This window comes from Durio zibethinus, chromosome 26 (assembly GCF_047325235.1).
Source record: "Durio zibethinus cultivar Kanyao isolate XHJ-2024 chromosome 26, ASM4732523v1, whole genome shotgun sequence".
Lineage (NCBI taxonomy): Eukaryota > Viridiplantae > Streptophyta > Magnoliopsida > Malvales > Malvaceae > Durio > Durio zibethinus.
In genome coordinates this window covers 15236423-15254938 of record NC_143187.1, presented here as the reverse complement: position 1 = coordinate 15254938, position 18516 = coordinate 15236423, and the positions used below count along the sequence as shown (strand labels likewise).

The 18516-nt window shown below is 28.9% G+C and overlaps 1 long non-coding RNA gene and 2 other non-coding genes across 3 annotated transcripts; all 3 read left to right on the top strand.

The window, feature by feature from the left end:
- The first annotated feature begins 7566 nt into the window (after positions 1-7566).
- On the top strand, positions 7567-7673 carry LOC149511385 (small nucleolar RNA R71). Its single transcript, XR_016334447.1, has one exon. It is a non-coding gene; the product is annotated as a small nucleolar RNA R71 (small nucleolar RNA).
- Positions 7674-11359: 3686 nt separating this feature from the next.
- On the top strand, positions 11360-11466 carry LOC149511384 (small nucleolar RNA R71). The gene has a single exon (XR_016334454.1). It is a non-coding gene; the product is annotated as a small nucleolar RNA R71 (small nucleolar RNA).
- A 2568-nt stretch (positions 11467-14034) lies between these two features.
- On the top strand, positions 14035-16011 carry LOC111275308 (uncharacterized). The gene is made up of 2 exons (XR_016333917.1): positions 14035-14512; positions 15257-16011. It is a non-coding gene; the product is annotated as an uncharacterized LOC111275308 (long non-coding RNA).
- The last annotated feature ends 2505 nt before the right edge of the window (positions 16012-18516 follow it).

The following is an 18516-nucleotide window of genomic DNA, read 5'->3' as shown; positions in this document are numbered from 1 at the left end:
AAAAGAGTCCTTTTGCAATCACAACTCTTGTTTGGCTGAACATGTGATGGAAATCTCTCGGGTAATTGGTTTGATTATATCTCCCATTGCATGATAAATGTTGCTTGATCTTGTGCTTGGCCGAATCTTGCATGGTTTGCATGGCTTACATGTCCACATATACCAAACCCTAAAAATTAAGAATTCACAATTAAAAGTACTAAATTCAAGCAAAATTTCAAAATTTTGAACTAAAATGGACTTGTAAATCACTATAGCTTTAACATTCATCACACCCCAACACTTATCTTTTTGCTTGTCCTCAAGCAAAATCCTCAAATTAATAATACTAATAATCAAAATAATACACATAATGTCAAAGTGTTACAAGTTATCAATCATCACTATGGTATAATATAAAAATAGTTATAAATATAATTGGACAAGGAACATATTCCAAAGTAAACTCTCAACTTCATGTAACTTTTATACATATGAAATCAATCTATCTCTAATATATGCATGCAATTTAAGTAAAAAGTATGCAACATATGTCATCATATATCAACTTAAAGATAGAGCACATTTCATATGTTTACTTTCCTTATTCCATCTCCATTAATGTAGACTTTCATACTTGACTCAAGATTAATAGGTTTTTGTAGGCTTTAAATGTAAGGTTTGGGTCAAGGTAGGAAAAAGAATATTTTGGCTAAAAAACCCATTGCTTACTTTTCAAACTTTTAGACTTGAGAACTTTGAAACTTTTCAAGGTAGAGGCATCTTTATTTTGATCTTTTTAAATAGCCATTTTTAGCTTTTCTTTTTGCCTTGCCTTGTGCCGCCCTTCCTCCAAATACAAAGTTTTCTCTTTATTTTGTCCCTTACATACATAAGCAATATGGGTTGGGTAAAAATAACAAGATGGATAAATAAAAAAAAAGGCTTTGGCTATTAATATGGTTAAATAACAAAGAACATGAAATATAAAGGCCAAAAAATAAGATATTAGGGATGCTTTATTATAAGTGGGCTTGAAAAGGTTCAAATGATCCAAAGAATGCCTAAATCATTTCTTAAATCAAATATAGTCTAAGATTCTACCTCAAGGGTTGAGTAGGTAAATTTCAAAGTTATACTCATGCTTCAAATCTTTATGCAACTTTATATTTTACATGCTTTTCATAAAAAATTAATGCATATCAAAGATCAAGATTAAAATGCACAACATATAGAAAATCACAATCCAAAGAAAAACATATTTAAGACATCATTTCATGTTTCACTACATTCACACTTGTCCTACATCATACTTAAGTCATTCATGAACAACTTATGAAATATTTACTAAGATAGCAATATAATGATTTTTAGGATGTTAACTTGATTTGAAAACAAAAAATTTTAGGGATAATCTTGAAAATTTTTCAAAAACAATTTTTAACACAAAAGTGTTTTCCCTTCCTACACTTGAATTGCATAATAAATTCAAATGAAACAAGTAAAAGATTAGGGAAAAAGAATACTCCCCTATCTTTAACTTTTGGAGGTCAAATCTTATAACTTGCTTTAGCATCCTTTTCATCTCCTCATTCATAAGAAAACAACTCAAAAACAAACATGAGATAAAAGCATACTGGTCCTAAAAAAATTAAACAAATAACAAATGAAATTTAAAACTTGAAAATGTAAAACTTAGGTTGCCTCCCAAGCAGCATTAGTTTTAGTCAAGCTTGATCATACCTAAAAATCTAATACTACCACTTTTCTTTATAAGGGAGTTTCCCTTGTTGTTTGCATTTTAATGGTACCACATAAACTGACTTGGCTTTAAGAGGTGGACTAACTCTTCTAGTAGGGATAACATATACTAGTTTGAGGTTCAACATGCTTTGCGGATTTGGACTAGTGAAATGGGTCTTAAGCTTGCACAGAATTAGGTTTTATGGGCTAGCCAAGTGGGTTTTCGAACTTAGACTCATAGGCTAGTCTTCAAATTTAATTGGGCTCTTTAATAAATGGTTTTTCCTTATCCTTTAATTTAGATATTCCTTGAACATCCTCTTTATCTCTAATTGAACATCCTCTTTATCTCTAAGATACCTTATTCTTTAGTTTTAAAAGTTATCCTTTTATCTTTGAATCTTAATGTTACTTCATAATTTTAGACATCAATTAAATCTTTAGAGGTCATACCTCACTAATTGTTGCTTTTCTATAACCTACAATCACACAAATCAAGTAATAAAATGAAAGTATTTTAGTATCGTCTCCCAAAAGATTATAGATTATAATTGTTGGGTAGTCCTCAAGTAGCAAAGGTGAAATCTTAAACTCTTATATCTAAATAAATGAAACTTTAGGGTTAATTGTAAAACTAAGAAAACAAAAGATTAAAAAGCAACATAGGCTTAGATCTTGACTTTACCAACCATCACTTAGGAAGTAAACGAGTGAAGCTAAACTAGGTATAAAAAAACCAAAATTAAAATCTTGAAAATAAAGGAAACTTGTGATTGTCAAATACATGTAGTAGAAAAGTGTATATTTGTAATAATGATTGCATTAAAAAAAATTTAAAGAGTAATAAATCAAAAGAAAAGATTATGAATGCCAAAAACTTGTAAGTAGAAAATAAAGCTTAAAAACAAAAATAAAAAGAAAAAGATCTTGAAAAATAAATACTTCTTAAATTAAAGAAAAGAATTAAAGAAACAATCTTTTGCTATTGGCAAATCTATCACTTAAGCTAATAACTAAAATTAAAGAAAAACTAAAAAAATGAACTAAGAAAAAAAAGAAGAGAGGAGAAGAATAGGATGATAAAATAAGGTGAATGGCCTTTTTATTTATAAAGGGAAAGTTTGACCATAAGGGGTAAATGTTACAATAGTTTAATTTTTGTTCAAATACTAAAGATGAGGGCTATCTTAATCTTCCAAAAAAGCTTGGCTGAATGGGACTCTTCATGCTTGGAGAGTCATAGCTAAATGGGGGTCTTGGGAAGCAATCTTGGCTGTATGATCATCTTGCTGCAATCTTGATTCAAAACTCTTTCCTTGGTTTGGCTAAGATGGATTCAAGATGAGATAATTTTCTTCTTTATCCAAACTTTCAAAATTCAAAGAGATAAGTCCTACTTCAAGTGAAATCCTTCAAAGCTAAGCAAATAGAGCCCTTCTTGGATGAAACCATTTTTGGTCAAATATCTTTAGTGTTCTTGTGAGCTTGAACTTCTTCAACTATGCTTCGTCACTTTTGGTCGAATAGATAAAGTCCTTGTGCATTTAAAATTGCATGTAATTCTTCTTGAAAAATATACATGGCTAAAATGTGATGAAGCTTTGAGTGTCCTTGTGTTTGCCAAATTATCCAAGTGAGCTTTATCATTTCTTACAATTTGAATTGGCTGAATTGTTTAGAGGCCTTCATGGATGCAAATTGCTCTTTTGTTGCATGGATGAATGGCATTGAACCAATGAGTTTCAGCTACTCCATTTGCATGGCTGAAAGTCCCTTACATGCATGGATTACATGTTTTCATCATCCAAAGGTTTAAACCCTAAAATGCAAGAAAATAGCATTAAGGCATCAAAATTTAAATTCTAGCACCAATTTTAACTAGTAAAATTACTATATTTTTAGGCGTCATCATACCCCCTCACTTGAATCTTTGCTTATCTTCAAGCAAAACCCTTAAATTAATATAACTAAAAACCATCATCCATAGTCACAAAGTCAAAAATTACATAAAATTCCTTTCGTGCACTATTGCATAATACAAAGCTAAATTATAAACATAAAGTTATAAGAAATTTTTTCAAAAACGAGCTCCCAATATCTTATGTTTTTTACACATATAAATTTACTAAATCTTTAATCCATGCATATAACTTAAGTAAAAAGAATGGAAAACATCTCATCACATTTCAACTCAAAGATAGAATAGACATCAAATGTTCACTTTTCCCTTCCCTTTCCACAAATGTTAGAGTTACATACTTAACTTAAGATCAAAAGGTATTTTCAGCTTGTAATGTAAGGCTTCAAGGTTGGAAAAAAGAAATTTAGGCTTAAAACCCTTAGCTTACTATCTTGAATTTCATGGACTTTGGTTTGAACAATTGAGAACCTTTTGAAACTTTGACTTTTGAGGCATCACTTTATTCTTTACTCACAACTTTTTTGTTTTATTTTAGATATTTTTGGCTTTATTAGGCTTTACCTTGCATTTGCGCTTTTTTTTCTTTTCATTCCTTGCACATCCCTTCCTCCTAAACACATAAAAATATCCATAATACATAAGTAAGCTCAATTGTGTTAAGTCAAAACAAAAGAAGGGATACTAATCAAAGAAAAAAGCTTATTGAGCTTATTATGTGGCTAAAATAAAGAAAGAAAAGGGAATAATATATAGGTTCAAAATATAGGCACTAGGGATGCATCATTAAAAGGTGGGTTGAAAAAGTTCAAATGGTCCAAAGAATTGCCTAGATTATCTCTTGAGTCAAATACAGTCTAGGATTTTATCTCGAGAGCTAAGTAAATGAATTTTAGAGTACTTATTCAAATCTTTAAATTTCATGCAAATCAACAGCTCACAAAATTTTTTAAAAAATCATTGCATTTCATTAAAAAAGAATAAAACATACATACAAAAATATATCCAAAGAAAAACATGCTTATGAATTCCTTTCAAGTTCCACTATGCTCATAATTAACTTCATATCATGCTCAAGTGATTCTTTGAAATTTTATGTAAAATTAGCTAAGTGTGCATATCAATAAAATCTAGCATGCCAATTTGGTTTGAAAGCAAAAATGGGTTAAAAATTTTCAAAAATAGTTTTAAGTTCACAAAGCATTCTTTCCCCCCCCCCAACTTACTTCAAACAACATAATAAATCAAATTGATTGAAACCAAGGGAAAAACTCCCTAAATTAACTTCAGGACCAAATTTTCTTTTGCATGAGGCATCATCTTTGCATGCATTTCATCATTATGAAAACAAACTCAAAACACAAAAACACCAAAACATACATGTCCCAATAAAAAAAAAGAAAATATTAACCATAAAAGTAAAATTTGGGTTGCCTCCCAAATAGCGCTAGTTTTGGTCAAGCTTAACCATACCTAAATCTAACAAAATCATCTTATCCCTTTATGAGGGAGTTTGCCTTATTGCATCTTTTTCTAAGGAATGACGTAAATAGAACTGGTCTTAAGAGGTGTATTAACCCTCCTAATAGGAATCACATAAGCTGAGCATGAGTTCATCATGTGTTTGTTACTACTGGAGCTAGGTGTTGCCAAGCGGTTTGTATTAGAGGATTAAGAGGTTTAGCCATTAAGTCAGAATCTCTAAGGTTTTTCTTTACCTTTACTGCATTCACATCATCTTTATCCCTAAGGATACCAAACCCTTTAGTTATAAGTAAGGATGACAACGGATCAGGCTAGGGTGGGTTTTTACTCGCCCTAAACTTAACCCGACTTTATACTAATAATACCCAAACCCGACCCAACCCGACATTGTATAAAATTGTATCCTATTGACCTGATTTGAAATTAATAAAATATTATTTTTTAAAATATAAAATATTATTTTTAATATAAATATAAAATTAAATAAATATAAAAGTATACAAATATATATAAATATAAAATTAAATAAATAATTTAAAAAACAAAATTTTTGCATACATACTAGGTCAGGTCGGGGCGGGGCGAGTTTACTTAAAACTTGACCTTGACTTTTTTTTACTACTATTACATGACTTGACCCGACCCAAATCTCGATTTTCAAAAAAAAATTAACCCTATAGGGTTAGATCGGGTTGGAACTTGTCGAGGATTGGTTGGGCTGCCATCTTTAGTTATAAGTTGCATTTTCTTGTTTTTGAATCTAAAGGTAATGTTTAAGTTGTATACTTCAGTTAAGGCTTTAGTAGTCAACAAGAAAGGCCTACCTTACAGTAATAGAGCTTCATCATCCTCCATATCTAATATAAAAAAGTCTATAAAGAATGCATACTTATTAACTTTCACAAGCATATTTTCCAACATCCATTGTGGTACCTTGGCAAATTGATCAGTAAATTTCAGGTTGAATTTTGTAAACTTCAACTCTTTACATCCTAACAGCATAAAAACATTTAAAGGCATTAAATTTATGCTAGATCTAATATCACAAATAGCGTCATCAAATTTTAAATGTTTTGCAAGAAATAGTAAAACTCCTTAGATTTTTTTACTTTTTGGGCAAGAGTTGTTGAAGTTCAAGCTTGTAGTCTTCCATAAATGTGGCCTCGTTCAATTCCTTAAGTAGCTCTTTTGCATAGGTTTTAGGGTAGGTGGTGCTATATTAAAACATTGCCTATACATTCTTACTGTCATCCTTGGTCTTGCTTGAACTTTTTCCTGTATCTTCTTTACTTGATCTACTTCATTTTGATTTGTTTCTTCTTGAACTACCTCATTGGGCTTAGGTCGAATGATTTCTACTAATGCTTGTCCCACTTGCAATAGCATCTAACCTTCTTAAGCAAATCCTTTAATGTATTCTTTAGGATCCTCCTCATAGTCCATCTTAAAATTTTTTTTCCTCAGGGTCTTCCTCATAGGGTTTAATGTTCTTAAAGACCTCTAATGCCATAGGGTCAAAACCTTCCAAAATCTATCTTTCAAACCTTAATAATTCTTCATTTTCCAAGATGTCTTCTCTTTTAATGAAATTTACTTCAGGCTATTTCACAAAACTAAGGAGGTTTACCACTATTGGTTCATCCATGAAATCATCCTCCTTATAAGATTCTTCAATTCTAACATTTTCAAATGAATAGATAGCATTACAAGCTGTTTTACATTGTCTTTTGGGGTTGGACTCATTATTGCTGGGCAAGGTACTTACAAGGCAGTTGGCTATTATTTAAGCTAGTTGCCCTATCTAGTTTTCAAGATTCTTGATTGATGTAGCTCGACTTTAGATATTAGCATTATTGGCTTGCATTAACTAGGTCAACATATTTTCAAAACTTGTTTTCTTTTCTTAGGTAGATTGTAAGTTGGTAGGTTGAGGCAGAAGTTATTATTTTAGATATTGGTAGATTGTTGGTTAGGCTGATTCTAAGAAAAGTTGGGGTGGTTTTGCCATCTAAGGTTATAGGTGTTACTATATGGATTATAGTTAGGCTTGGATTGTTGATAAATTGGACAAGTTCTATCTTAAATTGATATTTTTCACTTGAATGAGACCTTTCACAAATATCACATGAAACATAGGGACTTTAGATTGTATTCACATAGTTAGATTGGGAGTGGGTTCCTAAGGCTTCTACTTTTTTAGTTAGGTGGGTTAACTGAGAATTTATAGAGATGATTGCATCAATTTCAAACAAACTAGTAGATTTCTTACTTACATTCTCTCTATGCCCCATTGATAGTTGTTGGCCGCCATTTTCTCGATCAACTCATTGGCCTCTTCAACAGTCTTACTCATGATTGCTCTTTCAGCAACTGAGTCCAAAATGATTCTAATAAGTAGTGTAAGACCATTGTAAAAGATCTAGATCTAAAGCCATTTGGGTAGTCTATGATATGGGCACTTCCTTAGTAACTCCTTAAATCTTTCCCATACATCATAAAAGTTTTCACCATCTACTTGCATAAATGTGGTGATCTCATTTCTATGCTTCGCTGTCATGGTTGGTGGGAAGAATTTGGCCAAAATTTTTGTACCAAGTTATCCTATGTTGAAATAGAGCCTGGTGGTAGTGATGTTAACCAACTTTTCACCTTGTCCCTGAGAGAAAAAAGAAACAAGTCTTAGTCGAATAATATCGTTAAAAGCACCATTATAATGAAAAGAATCACATAATTCAAAAAATTTTGAAAAATAAAGGTTAGGATCATCACTAGGTAGTTCTCCAAATTATTCAAAATTTTGAAACATTTGGATTATTGAAAGCTTGATCTCAAAATTATTTGCTTGAATGGTTGGCCTTTAAATTGATGGTTGGAAACTTTTCAGAATTGGGAACTGCATAATCCCTCAAAATTCTTTGAGCTTCATTGTTTGCATTGATCATTAGTGTTGGTGCAGGTGATGCTAATTGCTCTTTTCTTTTTTTTTTTCTAAAAGTCTTTTCAATTTCTTGATCCATTAGAGCTAAATTAACACTTTTGAATATGTAGATGCAACAAAAAAGATCAAAAACAAATAAAAACAAATAAAAGTAAAAGAGTTTAGATTATAAAAGTTTAATAAATCCATATTGATAGTGAAAACACCACTATAATCCCTGACAATGGTGCCAAAAACTTGATTGTTGCTTTTTGTATAACCTATAAGTGCACATATCAAGTAATAAAATAGAAGTATTCTAGTATCTTCTCCTAAGGGATTATAGATTGTAATTGTTGGTTAGTTCTTAAGTACCAAAGATGAAATCTTAAACTTTTACATCTAAACAAATGAAACTTTAGGGTTGATTGTAAAAGTAAGAAAATAGAAGATTGAAAAGCAATGTAAACTTAGATTTTGACTTCATTAACTATCACTTGGGAAGTAAAAAAGTGTAGCCAAACTAGATCTAAAATAACAAGAATTGAAATCTTGAAAATAAAGAAAACTTGTGATTGCCGAGTACTTGTAATAGAAAAGAGTAGACTTGTAACAATGATTGCATTATGAGAAAACTTAAAGAGCAATAGATTAGGAGAAAATATTATGAATGCCGAAAACTTGTAAATAAAAAATAAAGCTTAAAACTGAAAATAAAAAGAAAAAGATCTTGAAAAATAAATGCTTCTTGAATTAAAGAAAAAATTAAAGAAACAATATTTTGTTGTTAGCAATTCTATCACCTAAGCCAATAACTAAAACTAAAGAAAAACTAAAGAAAAGAGCTAAGAAAAAAGAAAAGAGAAGAGAAGAATGAGATGATGAAATGAGGTGAATGGCCTCTTTATTTATAGAGGGGGTTCGGTCATAGGGGGTAAGGATTACAAGTGTTTAATTTTTATTCAAATACTAAAGATGAGGGCTATGCTAATCTTCTAAAAATGCTTGGCTGAATGGGACTCTTCAGGTTTGGAAAGTTATAGTCAAATAGGGGTCTTGGGAAGCAATCTTGGCCATATAATCATCTTGCTACAATCTTAATTTGAAACTCCTTTTTTGGTTCAGCTAAGATGGATTCAAGATAGGATAATTTGCTCTTTTATTCGAACTCTTAAAATTCAAAAAGATAAGTCCTCTTTCAAGTGAAATTCTTAAAAGCTAAGCAAAAAGAGTCATCCTTGGATAAAACCATCTTTGGCCAAATATCTCTAGTGTTCTTGTGAGCTTGAACTTTTTCAATTATGCTTCACCTCCTTTGGTCGAATAAATAAAGTCATTGTGCATTTGAAATTGCATGTGATAAGGCCGAAAATATGATAAGGCTTTTAGTGTCATTATGCATGCCAAATTATCCAAGTGAGCTTTATCTTTTCTTGTAATTTAAATTAACCGAATGGTGTATGAGTACTTCGTGGATGCAAATTCCTCTCTTGTTACATGGTTGAATGACATTGAACCAAGAAGGTTTAACGACTGCATTATATTGCATGATCGAAAGTTCCCTTGCATGCATGGATTGCATGTTTTCCTCATACAAAGGCTTTAAACCCTAAAATGTATGAAAATAACATTAAGGCACCAAAAGTTGACCAAATTTTAAATTTTAGCATCAATTTTTACTAGTAAAATTACTATATTTTTAGATGCTATCACTATGTATCTTTTATATCTAAAACAAAAAAGTCAACTAGAATAGCATGTTTACCCATTTAAAAAAAAATATTCTCCAATATTTCTTGTGGTTTCTTTGTAGATCTATCAGTAAATTTGATGTTGAAATTTAAAGGTCTTAGTGCATTAGCTCCAAGCTATAAAAAAAATTCAAAAGCATTAAATTTATATTAGACCTCAAATCACATAACGCTTTATCAAAATATAAGTGACCAATAGAACATAAAATGCTTAAACTCCCTAGGTCATCTTACTTAGTTGGAAGATGTTATTGAAGTGTTAGGCTACACACATTAGCAAGTGTAACATTCTTTAACTCCTTAACTAGCTATTTCCATTTAAGAGTTGGCATTGATTGGGATACTTCAAATGTTTTTTTTTTTGGTTCGACATTCTTGGAGTCATTCTTACTCTTTTTACTTCATGATTTTCTTTTTGCACTTTCTCTTCAAGTTCTATACTTTTCAAGATAGCCCTTCTAACTTGTATGAATTCTTCATCTTCGCTAGCCAAATTCATATATTCCTCCTCAATTTGTTGTGGATCCTCTTCTTGAACTTTTCTTCAAGGTTTTTTTCAATTTTGAAGTTTTTATTCATCTCCTTAGGCTCATTTTCTTTAAATGTTTTCTCAAACTTCAACTACCATTGGGTTAAAACTTTGTAAAATTTCCCTTCCAAACTGAAGTAATACTTTATCTCCCATGGTTGATTCCTTTTTAAGGAATTCATTATTAGACCTTTTTACAAACTTGGTAAAGTTACCACTATAAGCTCATCCATCAAATCATCCTCATCATCATCAAATAAATAAGTCCCCTCTTCATTATAGGAGTATGTGGCATTGCACACCTCCTTGCCTTGTTTCTTAGGGTTTGACTCGATATTACTTGGCAAGGATCCTAATAGGTAGTTGGCTAAAGCATTGGCTAATTGGTCAATTTGAACTTTTAGGTTTTTGATAGAGGTGACTTAGCTTTAAATGGTGGCATTATGGTTTTGCATGAGTTGAAGAAGCATCTTCTCAAAGCTAGGCTTCTTTTCTTGGGATAGATTGTAGGTTTGTTGGTTTGGGTGAAAATTTGAGATTTGGTTGGTGTTTTGGTGGTTGGGTTGGTTTTGATTCCAAAAAAAAGTTTGGTGGATCCTTTAGCTTGGGTTATAGGTTTTGCTATAAGGATTGTAGGTAGGTTTGGTTTATTGGGCATATTGTACAGTTTTTACCCTAAATTGGTACCTATCTGAAGAGTGTGGTCCTTCACAAATATCATAAACCATGAATGGGCTTTGGATGGCTTGGACAAGAGTGATTAGGGGTTGGGTTTCTAAGGCATCAATTTTCTTGGTTAAGCTAACTAGTTGGGATGTGATGGAGGTTAATGTGTCAAGCTCATATACCTCATTAGCTTTCTTATGAACCTTTCACTTGTTTCCCCATTGATAGTTATTTGTAGTCATCTCCTCATTTAATTCGTAAGTTTCCTTCACTAACTTACCCATGATAGCTCTTCTAACAATTGAATCTAAAGTTGTTCTCATTGGTGGTGTCAGCCTGTTGTAGAAAATTTGTATTTATAGCCATTGTGGAAAACGTGGTGTGGACATTTGCACAACAATTCTTTATACCTTTCCCACGCATCATATAATGTTTCGCCATCAAACTATTGGAAGGTGGTTATTTCATTCCTTATACCTCATTTCTCTAATATCAAAGATTTTCATAAAAATTTGATTTTTCATTAATAATATTTTTTAATTTTAATGAATTTGACGAAAAAACCTCTTCAAACATGACAAATAGTCTTTTTTAATACTCTTAAGGTGAAGAAACATTCTTAGATTCTTACCAACATATTGGAATAATTTAAGAATATTTTCCAATATTAAATTATTTGGTAAATTTTTTAAGTTTTGGATGACACAAAATCAACTGGTAATGTTCTTTAGATGGTTGTTGTGGGGTTACTATAACATTCCCTAAATGTAATCGTATTAGAATCTACCCCTTTAAAGAACTTGAGTCAAATTTAGATCTTTTTAAAAAGGGATAGATTCAATTAGGTAGCCCATTTACACATAAACAAAAAGGTTGGTAAAGACTCTATGTTTGTATCTAATGATATAGTTTTCAGACTTATACATTGTGACATTGTCCTATAAAAGTAATGCATGATTAGGGTATTTGAGTTTAAAGTTTTCTTTATCATACCTTAACCCTAGCCTTGTATTATAAGCTTATTAAAGTACTTTTGATCTTTGGTTTTTATTGAGCTACATTAGTAGAGAGATATGACAAGCAAACATATGAAATGTGATTACTTTTTAAAGATGCTTTGTTCCTATTTCATGTTTGCATAATCAAAATAAGATATTGTGTGATAAAATGAGAGAGTATTGCACAAAATAGAACTTTAATTATGTAGAAGCCTACTCTAGGATGATTTGTATTGTTTAGCCAATGTTTGTGATTTTCCTTGAATTATACTCATTAAGCAATCTATGAGGAAGCCATAACCACTGGAAGTATATTTTGGTTCTAGCATGATTTTATTTTGCTTGAGGATAAGTAATTTTGCAATGACTAAAAATATCATAACAAAATGTCTTTATATTTGTAATGATTTTCAATAGTTGTTGCTTATTTAAATTTTTTATATTTTAAACAACGATAATTTTTTTTGTTGCGAATTCCTATCAAATAAGAAATGATAAAAAAAAAATTGTTACAAAATCCTATTATATTTCCAATGACTTTTCATTGTCATTCTAAGTAATTTTTTTAAATATTTTATACAATGACAAAAAAGATATTGTGATATCTATACCATATTCATAATGACCCAAAAAATCATTTCAAAATCTTATCATATTTACAACAAATTCTCATAGTTGTCATATTAAAAATTTCTTAATACTTTATACAACGATAAAAATAGTTAATATGAAATCTTTTTATTTTATTAAAAAGAAAAAATATATATAGTTACAAAATCTAATTATATTTATAACAAATTTTTAAAATTTTTTGCATAATTGAATGTTTTTAATGTTTTATACACCAACAAAAATAACGGTTAAAAAATCTAATTAATTTCTTATTAATAAAATTATTGTTAATATTTAAATAACAATAATAATATTATATACAAAAAAAATAATAAAATAATTTTTAATAGTATCAAACAATACCAACATATATTTTTTTTTTTGTAGAAAATTACATTGATAATACTCTCATTATAGATGAAATTTTAATGGGAATTATTTTTAGTTTTATATATTTTTAATATCAATTAAGAAATTACAAAAAAACTTAAGGGTGTTTGGTTCCCGAAAATTTAGATTTTGAGGAAAAATGTGATCATTGAGAAAGTGATACCCAAATTTTTTTTCCATTTTCAAGGCATCCTTTGTTTAGATTTACTCATTTGATTGGAGAAAATCCACGTATATTATTTCTTATATAATTATCATAATTTCCTTGACATATATGATGGTAACTTTTTATTTTGTTTTATAAATAACAAATACCCAAATGACAAATAACGTCTTTAGCAGCAAAAAAATTACTATGTTTATTTATAAAAATATCATCAATTGAGGCATTTGGCATTTTTTTTAGTAACAGAAATTGATAAGAAAAATTGTTAGAAAAAAGATCAATTAATGTATTTGTCACTTTTTTTATATGATGAAAAAATTAAAAATATTCCTTTAATTTATTTATAAAATGATCATTTAAGATATTTTTGTACATAAAACCCCTTAAATAATCATTTTATTATTTAAGACATTTTATGTGCAGAAACGCCTTAAATAATCATTTTATTTTTTTGTATTATGGATCATTTAATAATTATTCTTTAATTTATAAAAGGATTATTTAAGACGTTTTTGTACAAAAAATGCCTTAAATAATCCTTTTACAAAAATATTAACCCTAAACCTTAAATCCTAAAATATAAAAAGAATATTTAAAAAATCCTAAAATATAAAAAGATTATTTAAAATATTTTTTTGTATAAAAACGCCTTAAATAATTCTTTTATAAAAATATTAATCCTAAACCCAAACCCTAAAATATAAAAAGATTATTTAAGCTATTTTTTTATGCCAAACACCTTAATTGTAATATAGAAAATATTTAATTTTTTGTACAAAAACCTACAACTGAGTTTTAGTTACTTCCAAATATATTTTTCAAAAGGGTAATAACTATTTCATTATTTTTTATTTAGATCAAATTTAAAAATAAGGTAACTTTTTTCCTCCAGAATCTTAAAATATCACTAGGATAAGTGAGTTTCTGATTCTAAAACTTCGAATACTATTAAAAATTTGATATTTTTTCATGTAATTAAATTATTTTAAACCAAACGTAAAAATCAAATATCCAATATCAAAACTCTAAAAAAAAAAAAAATTTATAAATTCTCTTGAACCAAACTTACTTTTAAAGAATTTTATTTAGCAACTCCCACTAGTAAATTAATAAAACCTTAATTTTTCTCATATTTCTCATTTCTCAATTCTCATTTTTCTTTTCTTCTCGAACCTCCCTTCCAAGCCATCTGATGGCGCCTCTATCCTCACTTCTAGTTGTGCCGTTGCTTGCATCATTCGCACTTTTGCTAACAGCCACCCTAGCCAGCGCCTACCCCCTATGCAAGCTACACACCTTCACTGCTTGACCACTAGATATGGGAAAAAGCTTGAAGATTATATTAAAAAGCTTTGGAGGTAATCTCTTTTAACTTTCAATTTTGTTCCTATGTCTTCCATTTAGGTAATCTCTTCAATTCTTTCTCTCTTTTTTCTCTGATTTCAAGTTATACTTTTTGATTTAAAAAATTACTTTTCTCCGTGATTTCTCAATCTCAATTTTTGTTTGTTATCTTTTTTGTTTGATTTTGGTTTTTCTTTTTATCTATAATCGAGATCTTTCAATTTGGTTCTATAGGTTTGCTTGTTTACTTCTTCAATTCAATATGGTTAGTCTGTCAAATCTCTTTAGGAGGTTCGAAGGTGATTTTTTTGGATTTTGTGATTATTTCATGTTCTGGTTGAACTTCAATTTCTCGAGTTTTCTTCTTGTGAACTTCTCACTTGAAGATAGTTTATATTTGATAATGCTGATCAGTAGATTATTAGCATTGCTTGATCATTTTTACTCAATAGTTTTCATATAGAAGTTCACTTATCTGTCTTAATTTTAAAGCATTTCTCCAATAAAGTACAACAAATATGAGATAATGACAAATAATAGGAGTTTTTTTTTTTTTTTTGGCTTAAGTTTTAAATCAACTTTAGAGAAACATAAATATTGCAATGGGTGTTGCTTGTATTAGCTTTGATTGGAACTTGCATGGTTATTGAAGATGAGGTGCTCACACTCAAGATAAAATCTGGGTTTTTGGGTTTTACTTGGAAGTTTGGGTGGTTGATTAGTACTTGAGAATTTCTCTATTTTTACAATTTTTTCAGTACTGTCAGGCCTAAAGCGTTCTATGTCCAAAGAGAAACATCGACGTAAGTGCTTTTGATGATTTTCCAAATTTTCATTGTAATTGGTTTGTCCTTATATTCCTTTTTTATCATGTTTGGTTACTTTGTAACATTAGATTATTCATTTTACTAGTGGGCTTTTATCTGTCTTCCTACATCTTTTAATATTTTAGAACTTAGTTTGAAGTAGTCAATACTTAATAGCAATGTTTCATTAAGGGTAATCTTTTTAAAATGCAAGAACCAGTCAAATGCAAATACTTGGCAAATACAACTTACCTGTCAAAAGTGCATATATAGGTTGATATCAAATTGTATATCAACATAACAATTTTTTTTTTTTCAACTTTCTTTATATATGGTTTAGTGTGTGCATGTTTTTGATACTAATGTTGTAACTTTTAGCATTGACTTGAAAGCCACTTGCTTTTTTCTTTATGTTGGTTTTATAGACTTTCCACCCCATCGAAATGAGTAAGTACATGGATTTGCTACACCATCAACTGTGAAACCAACTTAATGGAGTTGTAAGTTTTAAATCTTAAATTAGCAAGTTATTCTTGAGAATAAAATTAGTTCATTAATAAAATTATTTTTTAGAGTAGATCCAGGTGGTGGAATCAAATTCCTGTATAGTATACAATATTAGGAGATGTTAGGTTTATATATTGTCAAACAATTTACAAAGCATGTCAATATAAAATATTATCTTACCAAGACTTTTGTTTTTGTCATGCAAGTTGAGTCCTTTCTACAAACAACCTGTTCATTCTTTCAAGTTATTTTTACCATGGAATATTATTGTTTCATTACATTAGAGCAAGATTACATTCAGAATCTTTTATTTTACTAATTTAGGAATTTTAATTGTTCTAATATATTTTAGGATAAATATATTGTAAATGAGAACAATATATATTTTAATATGTTAATGTTAATTTTCTTTTAAATTTCTTTTTCTACTCATGAAATTTTATTAAATTTTGAAATTCATTAATTGTAAATATTTAAATTATCCATTCTTTGATAATTTATCATTTTGTGAAAAGATTATTCACAACAATAATATCGATTATTTGAGTTTTTTATGTCATTTGAAAAAAAATTAGAAATGACAAAATTGTGGTTTGTCGTTTGGCAACAATTATTCTTGTTATTAATTTAACTATTGTAATGACAAAGTAATTGTTTTCAAAGATGATTTAAAACAAAAAATTATTGCATTGCAAAAGAAAAAAAATTAAGCAATCAAATTAATGTTGTTTCGTAAAAGTTTTCGTAACCAAATATGTGGTTGTTAAAGGAAAGTTTTGACAACCACATTAAGTAGTTATTTAAACATAATTTATTTATCAATGAGATAATGTTGCTTTAATAAACATTTTTTAAAACGGCTTTTTCATACGATGAAAATTGTTGCACATATTTTTAACAACATAAGTAATGACAACAGCCTTCCAATGATAATTTTTCATTGAGAAAAGGTTTTAGCAACGAAAATTGCTATTTCGCTATGACATTAAGCATTGGTAAAATAAATTTTTCTACTAATTCAGGCATCGGTAATTCAGGCATCTTAAGATGACTAATCTTTGAGAATATGGCTTGGCATATGTGTGTGAAGTTAAGTGACATTGTTAACCTGATTCTTAATAGCTTCACTAATAAGATTTTTGAGTTGACTAGTAATGACCACTTTGTTGAGTGTTTTTTTGAGAATCTTTGGCAACTTCAGTGCTAGAATTCTCACATCATCTTAAAGGATTGAGTGCCGATTTTGGTTTGAAGTGGTGGGTCATTTTCTAATCAGATTACTAATATTCGTCATCATTGAGGCAATCTGGTTATCCTTTTTTGTTTTTATGTAGAGATTCTAGAGTTTTTGTAATAAGCGTATCTTGTTTTTCTAATGATGTAGCAATTACTGTAAAATTTTCTTTTGAAGAAGATGATGAAATAGAATTGTTGCTTGAATAGTTATGTTATTCCTCAAATAATTACTAGTGGCTTGCAGTTGATCTATGAAAAGAAGTAGCCCAACAAAAGCTTCTTCAAAACCTTGAATTGAACAAAAAGTGTCATAGAGTGGATTTAGGTTGGCGATAAAAGAATTTAAGCATGCATTCATTTCTTCAAGAGCTTTTGTGTTTCTTCTAGTACCATACAGGTGAGTAGGAACATTAGGGCTTGATGATGAAATAGGGTAAACTACAAGATTTACTTGTGCAGGATTAAGAGTTAGTTTGTTAGAAAGTTCTTAAGGTAAAGATTGTCCCACTGAATGTGTTAGAAATTTGTATATAAATTTTTGAATAAAAAATAAGATTGAAAAAATTGGAGATAAATAACAATTTTATTTATTAGACATGAAAATTACGACCTTAAAAAATTCTTAAAATAAAGAAAAAAAATCTTTTGATTCTTTTTATTTCATGAAAAATCCGTTTTAAAAGTTCCAAAATTTGTTCATGAACAAACAAAATTGATTTCCTTCCGAGTTTTTTGAAACTTTTTTAGTTCTTCAATCTTTAGAGCTTAATTCTTGAGATTTTGTAAAGGCTTTGAATTTTCAAAATCTTCTGGTTCTTTTAGAAATTAAAACTTGTGTCAAAGGACCTGGAGGAAAGTCGTATTTGTAATGCCAATCTATTAGCAGTGACAAAATTTTAGAAGAACTTAAGATTTTTTTTTTATCCTTAAATTATTTTAATTTAATTAAAGATAAAAAAATGATAACTCATCGTATTAAACTTAATTGAATAACTCGTGAGTTTTTTAAATTTGATTGTCAAAAATTTAAATATATTTATAAATAATTTTAATTTAATTTAAAGATAAAGAAAATAACTCATAAATGAATTTTGATTAGATAAAATTTAGATTCATCTCTAAATTATTTGAATTTAATTTAAAAATAAATTAGATGACTCATAAATGAATTTTGATTAATCAAACTATGAATCTTTGAATTTTTATTGAAATATTAATCTTTGAATATTGATTAACCAATGTAAGTGTATTTATATTTAATTAGTAAGTGATATATTTAATTAGTCACAAATTAATTACTTTTACTAATTAATTATAGGTTTGGTCATTGTCACACGAGCATTGTTATCATATGAAAATTCATTGCAATGTATTTGTGACAATTGGTAATACCGCAATAGCCAATAACGGCGTTGTTCATTGGTTATTATATTCAAACACTATTAAGAAAGAAACACGGTAAAAGGATA